Source organism: Achroia grisella, unplaced genomic scaffold, assembly GCF_030625045.1.
Source record: "Achroia grisella isolate CSIRO2021 unplaced genomic scaffold, CSIRO_AGI_Agris_v1 utg1062, whole genome shotgun sequence".
Lineage (NCBI taxonomy): Eukaryota > Metazoa > Arthropoda > Insecta > Lepidoptera > Pyralidae > Achroia > Achroia grisella.
In genome coordinates, this window is record NW_026712566.1 from 1585285 (window position 1) to 1603826 (window position 18542).

Sequence of the window (18542 nt, forward strand, 5' to 3'; positions counted from 1 at the left end):
CAATCTCTTACAGACAACCTTTAGAGACAGAGTATTTACAAAAAATAGAGTAGCCACCTACTCTATTTTGCATTAGTGGAAATATAAAATTATATACATACATACATATGAATTCATATAGAATATAATATCTTAACATTAAATAATTATACATAATCGAATATTATACATATAGCCAAGCAAAAAAAAAAAGAAAAAACAATGTTAATGTTACATATGAGGTCTATTTAAAAAAAATGTTTTAAATTGTGCGAGTGTTCTGCTCCTAACCTACCCACGTAACCGCAGTTGACTTTCACTTCGACTTCATAATTCTTAACACTATCTTAACCAGTTTAGTAGTATTTGGCCGAGAGGAAATGATTGGTTAAATTAGGTTCTGGCTTGTGGACTATTAGATCGTCCAGTCTGTAGGCAAATCGTTAGGGAGAATAATATAAATAAAGGAGTATGTTCTAATAACGAATTGATTTAATGTCGTATTTTAGCAAACTGATTAAAAGAATAAAATGTAATGTTTGCGCTTGTTTGTAGCAATTAAACAAACTTCTTTTACGATTTAACTGTTGAACCATATATGACGTATATGTAATTGAGATTCTGTATAGTCATATTATAATTCTACTATTTTTTTTATCCCTTTCAAAGCGGTAAAGGAGCGTTCGCTTTTTGAGGATAACTTGGAGGTTACGGTGTTTACGGCTTTTAATCTAGTTATTTAAATTACATTTTCAGCGGTCTTCGGGAAAAAATCTCGTTTGCGGTGATGCGTCCACAGTCTTTGAAGATTTTATTTATAAGGTTTTAACAGTTTGCTTGTTGGCAGCCCTATTCATACACCCTTTAATCTTATAAGGCGCAGTGACCCATGTGTTAGCTACAAGTTACTAAACTAATTCATTAGCAGTCAAACTAACCGGATGACAAAGTACGGTCGGCGGCATTAGCCATTCGAATTTGAGCTTTTTTACAGCTACCTAAGGATACTTATGCCTGTTTTTGTATAGTGGACTGGATTTTGTTATAGCCACAGTTCCTCTGGGACGACAAGATGACTCGTTTCCATCATTTTGTCGAAGGTTACATTTCTGTGTCGCAACGGTGTGAATAAATCGAGATTTTGATTGGATTCTTTAATAATATGCTATATATTGACTATGATTTAAATAAAACTAATAATTTCAGTAAATTTTTAATACAAATACTAATACAACCCTTGACTTCGGAACAATAATTTTTATGTTTTTAATAAAAAAAAACACAGTCAAATAGGTTAAGCCTCTTCTGAGATTAGCGCGCACAAACACACAGACAAATAAACAACTAGACAGGCAACAATGCTATAAATGTTTTGGTTTCTATTATATTTTTTTATATAAAGTTTTACTCATATATCAATGTCGTTTAGCACAGCGCTTTACTTCCGATGGTCGCGGGTTCGATTCCTCGCACGGTACAAACATTTGTATTCATGAGTATGGTTGTTTGTATCGGTCAGATGTTTCCTATGTATAATATGTATATATTTAAAAAAAAAATCTATGTACTTGTATCATTTATCTAGTACCCACAACACAAACTTTAGCTAACTTAACTTGGGTCTACATGGCGCTGTGTGAATTGTCCTGACATTATTATGATTAGGTACATCGATTGTGGAATGAAATGTTTAATCCATCACATTTAAAATTAGTGCTCGTGTTGCTAAGTAACAGTTATGTCGTAAGACTGAAATGCTATCAAGAATAAATTATATTTACTGCTGTATACCTCTACATCAGGCTCAGAATCAGGAAGATGAAAATCTACATCAGGGCGTAGATCTAAATTTAATTTTGGAATTGTTATTTGCCACTATTGTTTACTTTTCTATGTATTGTTTTATATTACTTATATTATTTAAATATAAAGTGTACTAAAATAAAACCTAATGGATTACCGGACTATATTAGGCACATTGATTGTGGAATAAAAACTATAATCCATCACATTTAAAATTGGTACTGTCGTTGCTAATATATTTGTTACGAGCTACTGAGATTATATCCCGAATAAATTATATTTACTGCTGTACATCCACTAAATATCTTCATCATAGTTGACAGTGCCTCTGACTACCCCATCTGGAATAGTAGTCGTAACGGTAAATACAATAGTACTTTACTTGCATAAAATAATAATGTTATCTACAAGATTACAGTTATTATCTAGTTATCGTTTAACATACTATATCTTGCTCTGTCTTTCACCGCAAAATCCATTTAACTGGTTAAGAAACAGCATAATGTTTAATTCATCTTGTTAGGCGAGATCACGCGCCATCAAAGGAGCCACAAACACCGTGCTACAGCCATGAATATTTCATTAATGTGTTACTAAAAGCAAGTTTTGGAATATTCTGTATATGATTATGACATAATAGTGTCTACATGCTATGTAAGGTATATCTTGGTTTATAAGCAACTAGTGGTTTCCGCGATTTCACCCGTATGAAGTTTTTAGTCCATGTGTTATTGATTTTAGACCTGTAAAGATCTATTGTTGTCGTGCTTTTTTCGGGGTTCCCTGCCTCCCGCCAGAGACAAGAATTGAAGAATATTCTTAAGAGCGATGGTTTTTATCTCCACATAATAGAGATGTTTGACGTATACGCGTAGCGCGTTCGTAGCGGTACTACGATTAGAGCATGTATTGCTACGATATTGTATTTTCTTTAATTTAATATATATATATATATATATCTGTATTGAAAACCTTAATATTGTGAGGCACGGTGAAGGATACTAAGCAGTAAGGCTTATTTTTTTATTATTTATTTTTTATTAAATTTATTTGTTTTTCTACTGTTTTTATTATCACATTTTTTAACTCTTCTCTTTGACCAATAGTTTAAAGACAATACAAAATTTCTGCTTTTTAACCGCACGTTGCGTTTTTTTCCGTTGGAACAGACTTTTTATGGTATTGATGAATTATTGCCAGCAATAATTGTATAATTTTAAACAGAATGTAAAGTCTTACTGAATAATAAATATTCTTACTCAATAATAAATTAATAAGAATCTATATAATACTCGACCTTGAGTTTATTGTTTCAATAAACATAATGATCGCAAAAATTTCAAGATATACTATACCCTGAATATTGTTGTCGTTACCCGGAGCCAACACAACTTGGCAAGTAATGACAAGATTTAATGTTAACATGACGTCATACTCCTAGTCCCATAGTCTTACCCCAATAAAAGATTCACAGAAAAACATACCCTATTCCATTGCATTACGGTTTGTAGGCACTACTAAATGGAATTGTATTTGACATAAATGTTTACAGACTCCAAGGCGCCTATATGGCGTCTGTTTGTCGTGCTTTACAGATGAAGTCATTTGTTTGATAGAAACAGAGTTATATCGTTATTTGTTAGTGTGAAAGAGAAGGATAATCACGACGAGCAGTTTATGGTAATCAATAGATATTTCCTAGCTAAACTATGTAGACCATAGGAAAAGACTAATATTGCAAAATGTTATATACTTAAAGTATACTAGAGGTTTAAACGAAGTATTGTTCTTTTAAAAATTACGAAAGTCATTATAATGTCGTCTGCATAGTTACTTATTTCCCATATCTTAAAAATATTAATCCTCAAGAATTGTTTTCATACCGGTTAAAAAAATCGCCAAGATGGCAACCATGATATGTACCAAAAGCGCACATCATTATGTTTTGTACTATTCATGTACGCAATTATTACCACTTACCGTCAAGTAAACATCACATTTACCATTCCAGCAATGTCACACTATATGCGATGAAGTTTACGAAGTCGATTTAATTCCAACTGAAATAGTAAACAAGCTTATATACAATTATTAAAAAAACATATGTATCTACACAAATGAATAGCTCTTCCGTTATAGAAATTAGATAGAATAAAGTGACTATTGTATCTCTTTATATCCCTAACTCTTGCTTCGATCTCATTAACAACTTGTTATATGTGTATACACTATTTCTTAATATATTCCATGTTTTTTTCATCAATGTATACATAACTGGGTAAACTGTATGAACTAAATAATATAAAAACTTTTTGTCTATATAGAAATATTTCAGTATTATTTTGCAGATTTTGTTACACTTGAAGAGGTCTTATTCTCGAAATGGTTCCAGACTTAATTAACTTACGATCAAAGTTGGGTTTTTCGTAGAAAATAAATATGAAATTTATTAATTTCATACCACGCAGAATAGCGAAATTATCGTAGATTCTAGTCGTATCTAATTACCTACCTACGTACCTACGTACTTACCTTTGTATCTCCCACGCTACAAACTTTTGTATTTGTATCGGTTTGGGTGACCGATACAAATACCGTTTTAGCGTGGGTGAAAAACAAATGTGGAATACAATTTTATATATATTTTTGTATACTATAAAAAATGTTTGACACACTATAAATATCAATTATTTGAATTATGTTGGTATACAAACTGTCATAGTTACACTTACATGAAATCAGCACACAATTGTAGATAAAATGTCAACTAAAAATTATGTCATAGACAATATCTAAGTATTTCTCAGTTGTCTAGTACCTATGACATAAGCTCTGTTTAGATTGGGACTAGATGGCGCTGTGTGAAATATACAAGCATATTATTATATCAAGTACGTAAATCGTAAGATCACCGAGGCTGTCAATAAAAGAGAAATATAGTATATAAACATATAATTAAAAAACTTTACAGATAGAAAAAATATTTTATTATTTATTGTTAGATTGCCTATTACCTACACAAACCTATATGTTTGTTTTATATTACATTTTCAGGACCCGGTGTACTCAGGAACAATTTAGGGGCTATCAGGGGAAATTACTTTGGTTAACAATCCGTTACACCCTTTGAGGAATTAAGCAAACACACTGGTGTTTTAATTTGAGTTCTTTTATCGATTTAAATTGTTAAACCTTGTTAAGAATGTATCTTCTAGTCTACAGAAACTAATTGGTTGTGAAAATTCAATAATATACGTACATAAGTCTGTTATAATTATTACCTATATCTTAATCTGTGCCATTTTACTATAAGACTTAAAATATCGGCTGAATGGCGGCTGAAATAGCTTAGACTTGGGAATCTATTTCAAATACCAAGCAGTTTGCTTCGTAGGCTGTGCTTCGGTTGTAGAGTCCGATTAAGCATTGGAATCCGATCCCCCGTCCCATTCAAAGGGGTTAGAAATTACGAACAAACTAAAGTCGTATCCTTCTGGCGAGAGTTGGCTTTCAGACGCTCCATAAGTCTTTCCGCAGGTTTGCAGGTTTGGAGTGCCATATGCCCTCGCACTATCCTCGGTTGAAGCTGTAAAGGCCAGCTGCGGTTTATATAACAAAATAAATATGAATATGCCAAGTGTTGCGATCACTACATCGATAGTATGCCTCTGACTACCCCAATCTGAGATTACAGTCATTAACATATTATTAATTGTTTTCCGCGCGTACTATGGTGCGAATGACAGGCTTTCGGACCGATAAAATGACGAAGGTTGACTTTGTCCGCTACAAAACAATTAATTGTGGCAAATCTTAATCAAAATAGTTACAGTTATTTTATATATATATATATATATATACATATATATATATATATATATACATATATATCTCAACAACAAATCTCCGTATACCTATATATGTACCTAGATACAGGGTATCTATCTAACTATATAGTACTAGGTACTATGCAATTGTTGCAATTAAATAAGGCAAGTAAGACAAACTATATTAAGCAGTGCATAAACCGTGTCCGTACTTTACCTTAAACTTACTCGATCTGTTAATATAATACCTCTCAGTTGATATAACAACCCACCTCTGAGGTATGTCATAATATCATAATAATCATCATCGTTCTGTAATTAATTTTAACGTACTCTATATTAGATAGCTGTTTTAATGTACATTTCGTCACTTCTTTTATCTGTAACATACATCGTTTTCACCTACAACATACAATTCTCAATATTTAGATACTTACGTATGTAATATTATGTTATCTTGCTTTACGGGTTTAGATAGAGAGCACTAAGTGTCTTCTTCTTTTCGTCTCACACACTCTTCTTTCATTCACAGTCATAACTCTTCTCAAAAACTTCGATCTATATATATAATAATAATATCGCTGTCTTATACATGGAAGATATACAACAAAATATTATTAGGATATTTTATAAATTGAATAAAATAATAATGTTTGAATTATTATGTAGAGTCTGTTTATGCGTTTGTTCGTGCTAATCTCATACACGACTTGACCAATTTGATATCGGGTTTCCATTATTTGTAGTAAGCGTTCCTTTTTTTTTTATTTATTTAGTTTATTCTATTTTAATCGCTTTACAAACCAAATAATATTGTATTGAACAGAGATAAAAAAAGTATAAAAATATTATAGTTCTCTAACACTCATATAATATTTAGAAATATTACAGAAATAGAAATAACCGTTATTGAAATAAATTTAATATAAGCACTTTAGAATAGTCATATATTTTTTTATTCTACAACTCATTCGGAACGCAGACTCATCACAAGAGGAATGAGCATAAAACTTGCGTGTTGCTTTTTAAATAAATGTTGTTCAGAATTAAATTTTTAATATTTTTTTTTTATTATTTCTACGCCTTATATGCCTTTATAGGCTTCATGTAGTGTATAGTAGATCTAAAACTTTGGGAGATACACGAGATTTATTCAATACCATTTATTATTCGTTAGCACAGCACTCTCCACGGCCTTTATTCGGAAGGTCACAGTGGCGCCTGCATGTCTGAAGTCGCCTTACGTCACTTATTTCAGAGAAAGGTCGTGCATTAGTGAGATTGGTAGTTTATTTCGGATAATTATTTATGTTGCCTACAGCATAGATATTTGAACACACAGACATAACTAGAAGATCAAATTACAAAAAATATATGTTATTATTTCGTTTTTTATTATTTTTCTCCTCGGCTTTCACTGGTATTTTTGTTATATACCTACGGGTCTAAAAAAAGCTTGCTAGTTTTGTTTATATCACTAATTACTTTGGCACAAATAGAAGAATAGAGACTATTTATTTCTCATTCAATAATCAATATTGACTTGATTGTCTGTATTCGTTTGGTATTTTATATAGTGGTTTCAAATATTTATTTATGATGATCACGGGTTCGATTTTCCTCGCACTTTTATACAAATATGTATATTACAAACATTGAGTATGATTATCTATATTCGTTTAGGTATTTTATGCATATATTATATATAGTATTCAAATATTGATTTTTATAAGAATTACTAGATATAACACCCGCTTTAGTAATATGAAATAATTACTCCATTGGTAGCAATATACCAAGTCAGGTTAACCTCCACGCGGTTCCCCCTGGAAACCATAGTGATAAATTCCTGATGAATTTCTCACGATGGGCTAACTGACCTGACCTCGTGCTCATCGTATCATCCCCTACTGGTGCCCCGCCAGCGTAGACCGTTAGCGCAGTCGGGTGCACCGTTCCATAATCTTCAGTTAAAAAAAAACTCTGCATAATTTGGGAGAATTGAGAGAATTGTCTAGGGTTGTTATTACTAATATTTCAGGAATACGAACGAAGTGTCGAGTAAGAACAAGTATGTAAATAAAATTATTATTACCAGACCGTTAATTCGCGACATAATTAAATTCTAAGTAGGTACCTATAGCACGGTTACAAAATTTCCCTGTAAAGGATTTGATTAATATGAACCGGCTGTAGCAAGTAATAATCTCGTAAGTTAATGACCGGATTGCTATGAGTAGGTGTGTACGCACACTATTTTAATTAAAATGTTGTATAATTAACGGCCTTATTTCAGGATATTACTTTTTCTTTGATCTATATGAAACCTATATAATGTTTTCCTGTAAATAAACAGCCAGGAGATACCTGGCTGTTTATTATATATATATTATATATTTTTATATTAATATATATTAGTGTATTATATTATATTTCGCTGATCATACATGATTATATTATAAATGTGAAAGTAACTCTGTCTGTCTCGCTTTCACGCCAAAACTACTGCACCTATTTAAATGAAATTTGTTACGCAGATAGTCTAGACCCAGAAAAAGGATACAGGCTACTTTTTAATGCGAAAAAAGGGGTAAAGAGTTGAAAGAGGAGATGGAAGATTATTTTTTAGGCGGTTGATTAAATATAAATAAATATGATATTCAAAGTATGTAAAAATTTTACCCTTAAGGGGCAAAATAAAATAGGCGATGAAAGTTTGTATGGAAATTCGTATGTTTAAAGCTACAATGATGAAACTTTTTTTGAAATTTTGGGTTAAATTATTAAATATTTTTTCTTTATTTCGTCAAGGTCACTATTCCACGCCGACAAAGTAGCGGGAACAACTAGTAGACATATAAATTTAGTCGTAAAGGGCATATCAACTACATAGAAGGGTATTAAATATAATGGGAATGGTATACAAGATGACGCTCCACATGATGGTATTACGTCGGCTATACACGAATTGCTCTATGTACATAACGTTATTATGTGATGCCAGTTATACTACTCATGTTGCAATTCTTTTATCTCACCCTACCACCGAAACACATCGTACAAAGCAACCTGCTTGGTAGCTGAAGTAGGTGAGACTTAGGTATCAATGCAAACAAGTTTGTACGAAGACTACCTCGGTAAAAAATGGACTTGTATAAAATTAATTATTTATATTTTGTTGCATTTTGTTTATCATTAATTATTAAAAAAATAATCTCTGCACCACATATGCTTAACTGGTAGAAAATTCCGCATGATGTTAAGTTTGCTAATGTACCGTACTACATACCTTTTGTACTGCGTGCATTGAAGTTATACAAAATGTGACCAAAGAGTAATGTAAATATACTAAAGGAAGATGTGCCTCTCTGAACCACTATTGTATAAAAATATCTATTTTGTTTAATTTTGTATCAGTATTTATGTATAGGCATTAAAAAATTTGCTCTGTATATATAGTTGAAGTATATAAAATATGTATTTCTTTTATATCATAAATAAAATTTAAAATGTCACAGCCATATAAACTCTAAGGTAGCATTCAGATAACGCTTTTTCACCCTCTCTCATTATTAACGAAGGTAAATCTACCCAAAAAAAATGAATAGCCCTGCTCAACCCCTGTTGCTATAAAATATAGACCGTTACGACCTCGTTGCGTCGCTGATACGGGGCCTGTACACCACGGTAGTGTTGCCAGGATGTTGACATGGAATATTTTCTTTTTAATATTTTTATTAAGGTAAAAGCAAGCTACAGCCAAATAGGTTATTTAATACCATTAGAATTAATACTATATTAGTAGTTTTTAAAATAAACAACACTATAAATACAATGGTAGAAATCAATTTTACATCTACTGTTCAGGCACGGTTGTATAAATATGTGGCTCAAAATATATTTCAAAACTGCAACACTGCAACTTCGGGTTTTCAGACTTTATTACACTATCAAGATCCTCTTCTCATGAAAAATCGCAAACATTATGCTTTAATTTTTCCACATGTATTATTGTTTAATATTACAATTACATAAAAAAATTTCAATGAAAGTCTTAATTAAAATTAACTATTTTTGCGTTGGTATACTTAATGTATTTGCGAATTTCTAAAGACTTCAAATGTAATGGCTTATAACCCCCATGAATTTCACTGTTAAAATTGTATGACAATGATGACATATATTTTATTATATATATTAGTCGGTTACACCGAAATTATTTAACCTGTTTTCAGTGTACTCAAACCAATTTCCATAGCAATGCCCCGCCGGATATTACGTCATCTTCCACCAATCGCTGGATAATTAATCTCTGTCTATAAAACAACAGCTAATGGTTTCTATTGTCTCAACTTATTTACAAGACAGTGGAATGCTGCCGTCGCATTTTGTACAATATCTGGCCATATTTTGTGAGAACCAGTTTTTTAAGATTAATTATTGGTATTCATTTCATATTTATACATAAATAATTTTGTGAAAACATTTATTATTATATTGTATTTTATATTTGTTATTGTTATACATTTCATATTTACATAAATAAGTAACTTCGTCCACATGAAACAGTGGCCTTATTTTTAATTACATCAGCCTAAAAAATAAGTTTCAAGTACATAGCTTTCAAAATGACGATACTTTTATAAAACTTATCATCTCCCCTTTATAACACTTTTTTCGCATTAAAATGTAGCCTATGTCCTTTTTCAGGGTCTAGACTCTTTGTGTACAAAATTTCAGTAGTTTTAGTGTAAAAGCGCTTCAGACAGACAGATAGAGTTATTATTAAAGAAGTAAGAATAAGGATTAGTTTCTTACTAATGTTGGACAACCGATACAGAGCCATCTAGTCCTAAGTGAACAGAGCGAGGGTACATGTAACTATTAAATGACTGATAGACTATATATATAAACTCAAATATTTTTTGTCTGTCTGTTTGTTATTTTTTTAAACATCAAAACGAGCGGTTAGACTTGAATGTCGATTAGGTATATCATGAGTACAATACATAGGTTATTTTTAATCTGAAATAAAGCAGCGGATTTTTCAGATGTTATGTAAATACAAACTGCTAATGAATGAATGCTTGCTTAGTTGCATTCTTAGTTTCCGAGATTTTTTTTCAGTGGATGATAATGGAATGATGCACCCGCCTGGGCTAACAGTTTACGCTGGCGGGGCACCAGTGGAGGATGATTGGAAGAACATGAAGTCAGGTCACTTAGCCCATCGTGATAAATTCACCGGGAATTTATCACGATCCACGCAATTCCCCCTGGAAACCTCCAGGGGGAACTGCATGGAGGTCAACCTGACATGGTACATTGCTAGCAATGGGATCATCACTCCACATTATTATTATTTTTATTTATTAACAATCCTCTTTCCCCAGTTTCCGAGATTTATACTCGCAGGGTTTTTAAGTGACACGGATTGCTCTCGAGTGTTGCAAAAATTTACGTAAATATAGAATTACTTGATTAAATAAATCAGTCATAGTTAATATTTTTTACTGCACTTAAATAAATTATTTAGGTAAGTTAATTAGAAATGACGTTAATAAATGTATCTTATCAGAGTAGGTCAATTACACAGAACTACAAAGTTGTTCTATTGCATATATTTTTCATATATATTTTTCGTAAACAATCGGACAAAAAGCAAATATTTTTCCATACAAATGACCCATAATACTATTAGGGTGTAACGGATGATAAATCTGTCGAACTTGCGTGAACAAATCACACAAAACTTATAACTTTGATTGATGATAACGATTCCTTCACTCGCACTTTGTATTGCTTCTCTGGTTGGAGGCTGGAGGTTTTCAAGTAATATTTATCTGCCTTCAGTCGCTTGGGAGAAACCATAATTGTATTGGAAAATAAGTGTATGTGGTTTACTATGGATACACCTCTTTATCCGACTTCAAAAAGGAGGTGCCCAATTCGAAGACATATTTTTTGTGTGTCCGTGACACTATTATTTCGTAACTGATAATAATTGTGTACTGTTGTTAATAATTTTATTGTAATTAGAATAAAATAGCTCAGGACAATTCACTCAGCGCTATCTAGTGGCAAGCTAAGCAGAGCTTGAGCTTGAATTATGGGTACCAGAGAGCTGATGTAAATACAGACATTTTTGTACATACATATTTTACATAGCAAATACCCAAAACGATACAAAATCATACTTATCAATACAAATGTTTGTACCATGCGAGATATCGAACCCGCGACCATCGAAAGTAAGACGGTGTGGTAAATTAAAAAAAACTTCTTGCCTCTTCAATAATATTCGTGAAAGTTTATAAGTTTTAGGAAATCTAATATTATAAAAGCAGTAATACAACACTGAGGAAACAAGACACCTAATAAAACAAAACAAAACATATCTATCAAAACGTAATAACATCTACTTCACCGTAATACGTATTATTTACTTTGTAAATGTTTACTCAATCATTTGTTTCTTTTGTATTTGCGTTATGGCCGTATTTTATTACTGTGTACTAATTGCTTGTGTTTATTAACCAAACCACGAGTTGCCTTGACTCTGTAATTCTAATATACCAGACGTATTTTTTGTACAAAATAGTTTCGTGCCAGTTCTTCTAGGTTAAAACTATCATCCTAATCATTTGGGTGAATGACGGTCCTCCGTTGTGTGTGTTTTTATAGAAACTCTTAGACATGCACAACCACATTTTGTGACATTCCACCAATGGTAATTCCGAACCGATAACCTTCAAGAAAAGAGATTATTCTTTCTTAAAAGGTCGGCAATGCACTTGTAATTCCCCTTGTATTGCAGGTGTTCATAGGCGTCGTAATCACTTACCATCACATTCAAATTAATATATATATTGTTAATAATAATTAACTATCATAAGTGTGCCATGTATACTTGGATGATTAATAATACCACAGATAAGATAATAATATATGACCTACTGCTGAATTTTTATAAAATCTAATATAGATATTTTTATTTGTACACATTGTTATTATGTTAAACCTTTGCAAATAGATTTACTAATTTCCGAGAGACAATATTGATGTCAAAATAAGTGGCACGAATTTCTGGTCCACATCAGTGTGCCTCATCACAATGCAAAGTAAATTACTTCTGTACAGCCGAAACAGCCGTGCATTCTTTCATTTGTTATCCTTATCTCATCTCTTGGGAGTAATTTGGGACAAAACCAAGAACTTTATTCATGCAAATGTCTTCGAATATCTGAATTTCAACATATACTTTCCATAACTTTGCCGGATACTTCCGCTAATACTTTTTCTATTGTTTTATTTGACTGTTTTGTAAAGTTTTTTTTACCGAACCACTTTCTGATGGGCGAATGTTCGATTCTCTTTAAATATAAACAAAATAAATATTTTAAACTTCTTTCCTTACATTGTTTTACAATAATTTTAATAAGTATTTTACTGATGATGTTTAAAGCATGTATTGGATATAGGACATTTTTTTCCACTTATGTACGTAATTTTTTTATTACTAATTTTAATATGTAGTGGCAGTAGTTCACTTCAAAAGAAATTGTAAAAACACAACTGCATTTATTATTTCAGTACTTGAAAGGTACATTAATGAAGAAACATATAGGCTGTATAATATATAAATATATCCAAAATTCACAAATCATTATAGCGATTCCCATAAAATAAATTCTGTATAATTCTACTCAGTTTAAACAAAGTATAAAATATAACTATAAAGTCTGTATAAACCTGTCTATAGGCTTTACTGTAGCCATCTTGAAAATCTGAAGGACATAAAGAACGCTATTAATCAATTTTATACAGCTTCATGCTACTTGGGTTAGGTAATATAATAGTTTATTCATGATTACTCCGCAAATGTTACTTAATAAATATTTCAATTTTCTGAGAAATTTTATAGAATCCATTGTGTACTTAGATTTATTGCTCATGCCAATAAAGATTGTAATAAGTCTTACAGATTAATACTGTGTCTTAATATTACAATATAAAATACAATCTGCTTGTTGTAACAGAAAGGTAATAGTTATTAGTTTTCTGAATTCTATTAATATTATAAACGCGAAAGTTTGTGAGTATGGATGGATGTTTGTTGCTCTTTCACGCAAAAACTACTGAACGGATTTTAATGAAACTTTGCTGTATTAAAACTTAAAAATCAGAATAATACATAAGTTATAAAGTGGTAGTATAGCTGGAAAACATTTGAAAATCACGACAAAACTCACTCATTGTATAACTTGTACTTTTTGCAGGCCATCTTGCTTGCTCGTTTTGGAGAGCTCTTCATTATTTTATATTTTGAATTAATTATTATATTGTTATTGTTTATAATATAAAAATACGTTTATAAAATACGTTAATTTTTCTATGTGCATTGGCAAACAAGCTGACGGTATATCTCGTGGTAAGTGGTATGGATGCCTATATACATGAACAGCAGTATGGACATTAAGTTCACATGTGACACCCTTAGTACCATTCATGCTTTGTAACATAGGACTAATATGACATGCCTCTTATCTTTTAATTTCATCAGCCAATCTGCACCCTACTACCGAAACAGCTTACAAAGCAAGCTGCTTGGCGGCTGATAGGTGAGACTAAAGTACCCGAGCAGACGACCTTTTACAGTAAGTACTCTTTAGTCTATTTTGTTTAGGTATGATAATGAAATGGGACACCAGTCTGCGCTAACTGGGAAGTGGAGGATGATAATGAGCATGAGATCAGGTCAAATAGCCCATTGTGATAAATTCACTTGGAATTTATCGCGATGGTTTCCATGGGGAACCGCGTGGAGGTCAACCTGACATGGTACATTCCTCCACATTACTAACAATCCCTTTCCCCCTCTCTTTAGTGTTTATAACCTTCCTACTGCTGTCAAAATGACATTAACCCCATCTGTGAGACCAAATACAGGTTTTTCACTGCTGGGGCTATAATGTCCGAGTTCAATAATTTGCTCTTTCGCAGATGAGAGTCTAATAAAAGGTAGGATGGTAATTGAACAACATTGTATATTTTGTGTAAGTAATTGTGAGCATGTAATTGATTTCATTTATAATTTATAGGGTTTATAGTTAGCAGTTCAATTTTATAACGCTGTTACCGAAGTATTTTTTATGTATACAAGAGATTCTAAATTGTAATATATACAGATAGGTATAAAATCTTTAGATAGAAAATGACACTCGCCTACATATTTCACAAATACCTAAAATATTTGTTTAGACGAGGCCACATCGACGCGGAATGTCCTGGATACTGGCAACATTTTGACGTTGTACAGGAAGGTTTATTCGCCAAACAGCCATTTGACTCCGTATCGTCCATTGTCTCAAAAGACGCATTGCGACATCCTTTGAAAAAATTCTTAAATTTCAAGGGGATCCCGACCTCTTAAAAGATCTCTAAAACATCCATTACAGTTTAGATATTCAGACATTTTTCCATAAAAGATCAAACCTACTTGTCTTATTAATATTATAAACGGGAAGGTTTGTGAGTATGGATGTTTGTTACTCTTTCACGCAAAAACTACTGAACAGATTTTGATGAAACTTTACAGTAATATTATCAGAATAACATATAGGCTATAAAATTCACGCACATGAAACCGCGGGCACAGCTAGTTTATAATATAAACATTGGCTATAATTGTGCTATAGTGAAGATATTATTGCTGCCTCTTACTACAATATTATCCATATATACATATTATATAAACATACTAGGAACCCGTTCCCATTTTATATAGGTGTATGTTTTATTTCATCACGATGGTCAGAATGAGAACAGAAAGAGACCAAGTGAAATGAAGAACTTCACTAAATATTAATCTTACTAACATTAATCTTTGAATTCTAATAAATACTTTTATACATATAGATATTTTTTTAGCTTGTCATGACCATTATGGGTACAAGCATAATATGAAAAAAATTATATGACATGTGTACAGTCTTCATGAAGTGAATATATTATGTAACTGATTTTAATTTATAGCAATATAAACATCTTCCTAGAGAACTAGTATGCGTGTGTTATCGATGCTCAATATTCAAATAAAAAAAAATCTATTCCATTTTCATATTTGTATTTTTTTTAATACCTGGCAAATATTAATACTTTTGCATCATATATATATAATGACATAGTTGACGTACATTCGTGATTAATCAACAAGTAATACATTTTTGATGTTCTAGTACATTATAATTTAAAGGCTCGTTAAGTCCAGTAAACCGATGGAGTGTGTTTTGTTTAGGCCCGGCCTCCAGGCAATTTGCATTCATAAAACATAGCGACGAATGTAAGGCAAGTAATTAAATAAGCTGCTACGTTGTGACTTTAATTCAATTGTTTCTAAAGGCTTCTGGGCATATAAAAAGTGACCATTGACCCGCTTATTAATGAAAACTTAAAATAATTAATAAACCAAACATAAATTATTATATTTCATTAAAACCACTTAAAGTCTAAACAGAACTGAACAGAACTAGCAAAAATTACACAAAAATTATCAATAATCAGAAAATATCAACTATACAAATATCACTATGTACTTTTCAAAATTATTTTCTTTTTCAAAAATGTTGTATCTACCTCAAATGAAATTAATACAAACTGAGCCATAAATGTATAATGACAAAGTATATATTGCTGAGAACATGAATATATTTGTACTGAGACGACAAGCTATTAAATTGGGTTGCTTGTAGGGTTGCCACCTTTAAAACTTTTTGCCTCGTCCAAAAGTGTTTAAGTCTTTGTTATAGACTTCATTATCTCTTAATTGTAATTGCATGTATTTCTGCAATTGTCAAAACAGTGAGAGTACGCTGTATATATACATATATTTATCGAAATACATATGATATGACTCCAATTTAGAATCATGCTACACTATAAAGTTTGTACATAATACTTTTATATACAATAAAAGATGATTACTCTCCTGATCCTGTAACCCTGTTCCAAATTACTACTATTTTAATATGCGTCGATTTTTTTGCTTTGTAAAAGAAACTACACAATGGCTAATAGCGACACAAGTCACCAGAGCCAGAAGAAAAAGAAAAAAAATTACACTGAACTTATAAATTTATACAATGGCAGACTTGTCCCATAAGATGGATTCTTTTCAGTCAACCTTTTAATGACTGAGATGAATTGTGGAGTGGTGGAAACAATGATACAATAAATAATACGCATCATAATATATTATACATAGAAATGTACATAAATTAATATAGTATAAGTAATACGAATATATAACCTTATACAATTTTGTCTGCAGTGAAAAATTTACAAATTTTTAGACAGCGATACCCAATCGTTATTATACTGGAGGACTTAGATGCCATGCTTCTGAACCCTGTAATTTCACTGCTTTATTTCACACTTGAACTGTAATACATCTTACAAAGTAAGCTAATTGCCTGCTGAAATAAGTGAATAAGATATCTGTTTTTTTTATGACAATTCACACAGCGCCATCTAGACTCAAGTTAAGCTAGCTAAAGTTTGTGTTATGGGTACTAGACAATTGATAAAAATACATAGATTGTTTTTTGTAAATACTCAATTAAACATAGAAAACACTCAGACGAACACAAACAATCATACTCATGAATAAAAATGTTTGTGCCGTGCGAGGAATCGAATCCGCGACCATCGGAAGGAAGGCGGTGTGTAAAACCGCTAGACTGCCGAGGCCGACTAGGCCATTTTGTTGAAAGTCGTATGAAGATCCTAATACTGTTGGCAGCCTTGATTGGCTGTACAAACGAGAAACAAGAAATTGAGTGTACAAACGAGAAATCAAGCTACACTACCCCGAACGGAGCGGTTTACGAGCCGAAGCGAATGGCTAAATTTTCCCGCCTAATTGATAGCGGTCGGGCACCGAGCCGGCCGAGTTGCCTCCTAATGGCCTAAAAATGATTGAATACCTATTTGTGTAAGCCTCGTGTATGGAATAAATTAAGATTGTGTCTCACAAAATACATTTTAAATACAAGAACATTATCATGATGGCAACATGGAAATAAACCGTCTTAACAACGAAAAAGTCAAAAGCGATTTAGATTTAGTGAAGAAATTTCAAAGAGTCTTATTTTTTTATTTTATTACTCATTCAGAACGCAGAGTCATAACAAGAAGAATGTTCAAGAAACTTACGTGTTGCTCTTATAAGTAAATGTTCTTCAAAATTACAATATTAAGAATTTTGTATGAATACAAACTGTCCAAATATATAAATAGTTACTTGAATATGAAATCAGTCATACTTATCAGAGCTGCTATTTTCCAGAAGAAGCCCATTTTTTCTTATGTCTCCGAACATTTTCCAATCGACATAGCAAGTAAGCTAGCAGAATCTAGCTAACTAGAAAATGATTAATTCTAGCTATTGAAACTTGCCTCTGAAAACATTATTAGGCCTGGGAGGGCAACGGTCGTATTCGACGTAACTCATTAAACTTCCATACAGAGACTATGAATCTATTTGTTTACGTACCCTTACAAAGGACCGGATTTTAGTAAAATCAAAGGATAACTTAATACATAACTGTGTAGTGATGCTATACTTATATAATTAAATTCTGTCTGCGATTTAATTTGCATGAATGGGATTATTAATTATTGTTTAATAGAGAAGGGTCCTTAATAAGTGGTTTAGGGATCCATTTTTTGTGGATGATAAGTGATGTAAATGATGCACCCGCCTGCGCTAAAATACTCTTGCGGGTGCATCATTCACAGCAACACCAGTGGAGGATGCTAACATGAGCGTGAGGTCAGGATACTTAGCCCATCTTGGAAAATGGCAATTTACCTGGGATTTTATCGCGATGGTTTCAGGGGAAACGCGTGGTGGTCAACATGACATATTATTAG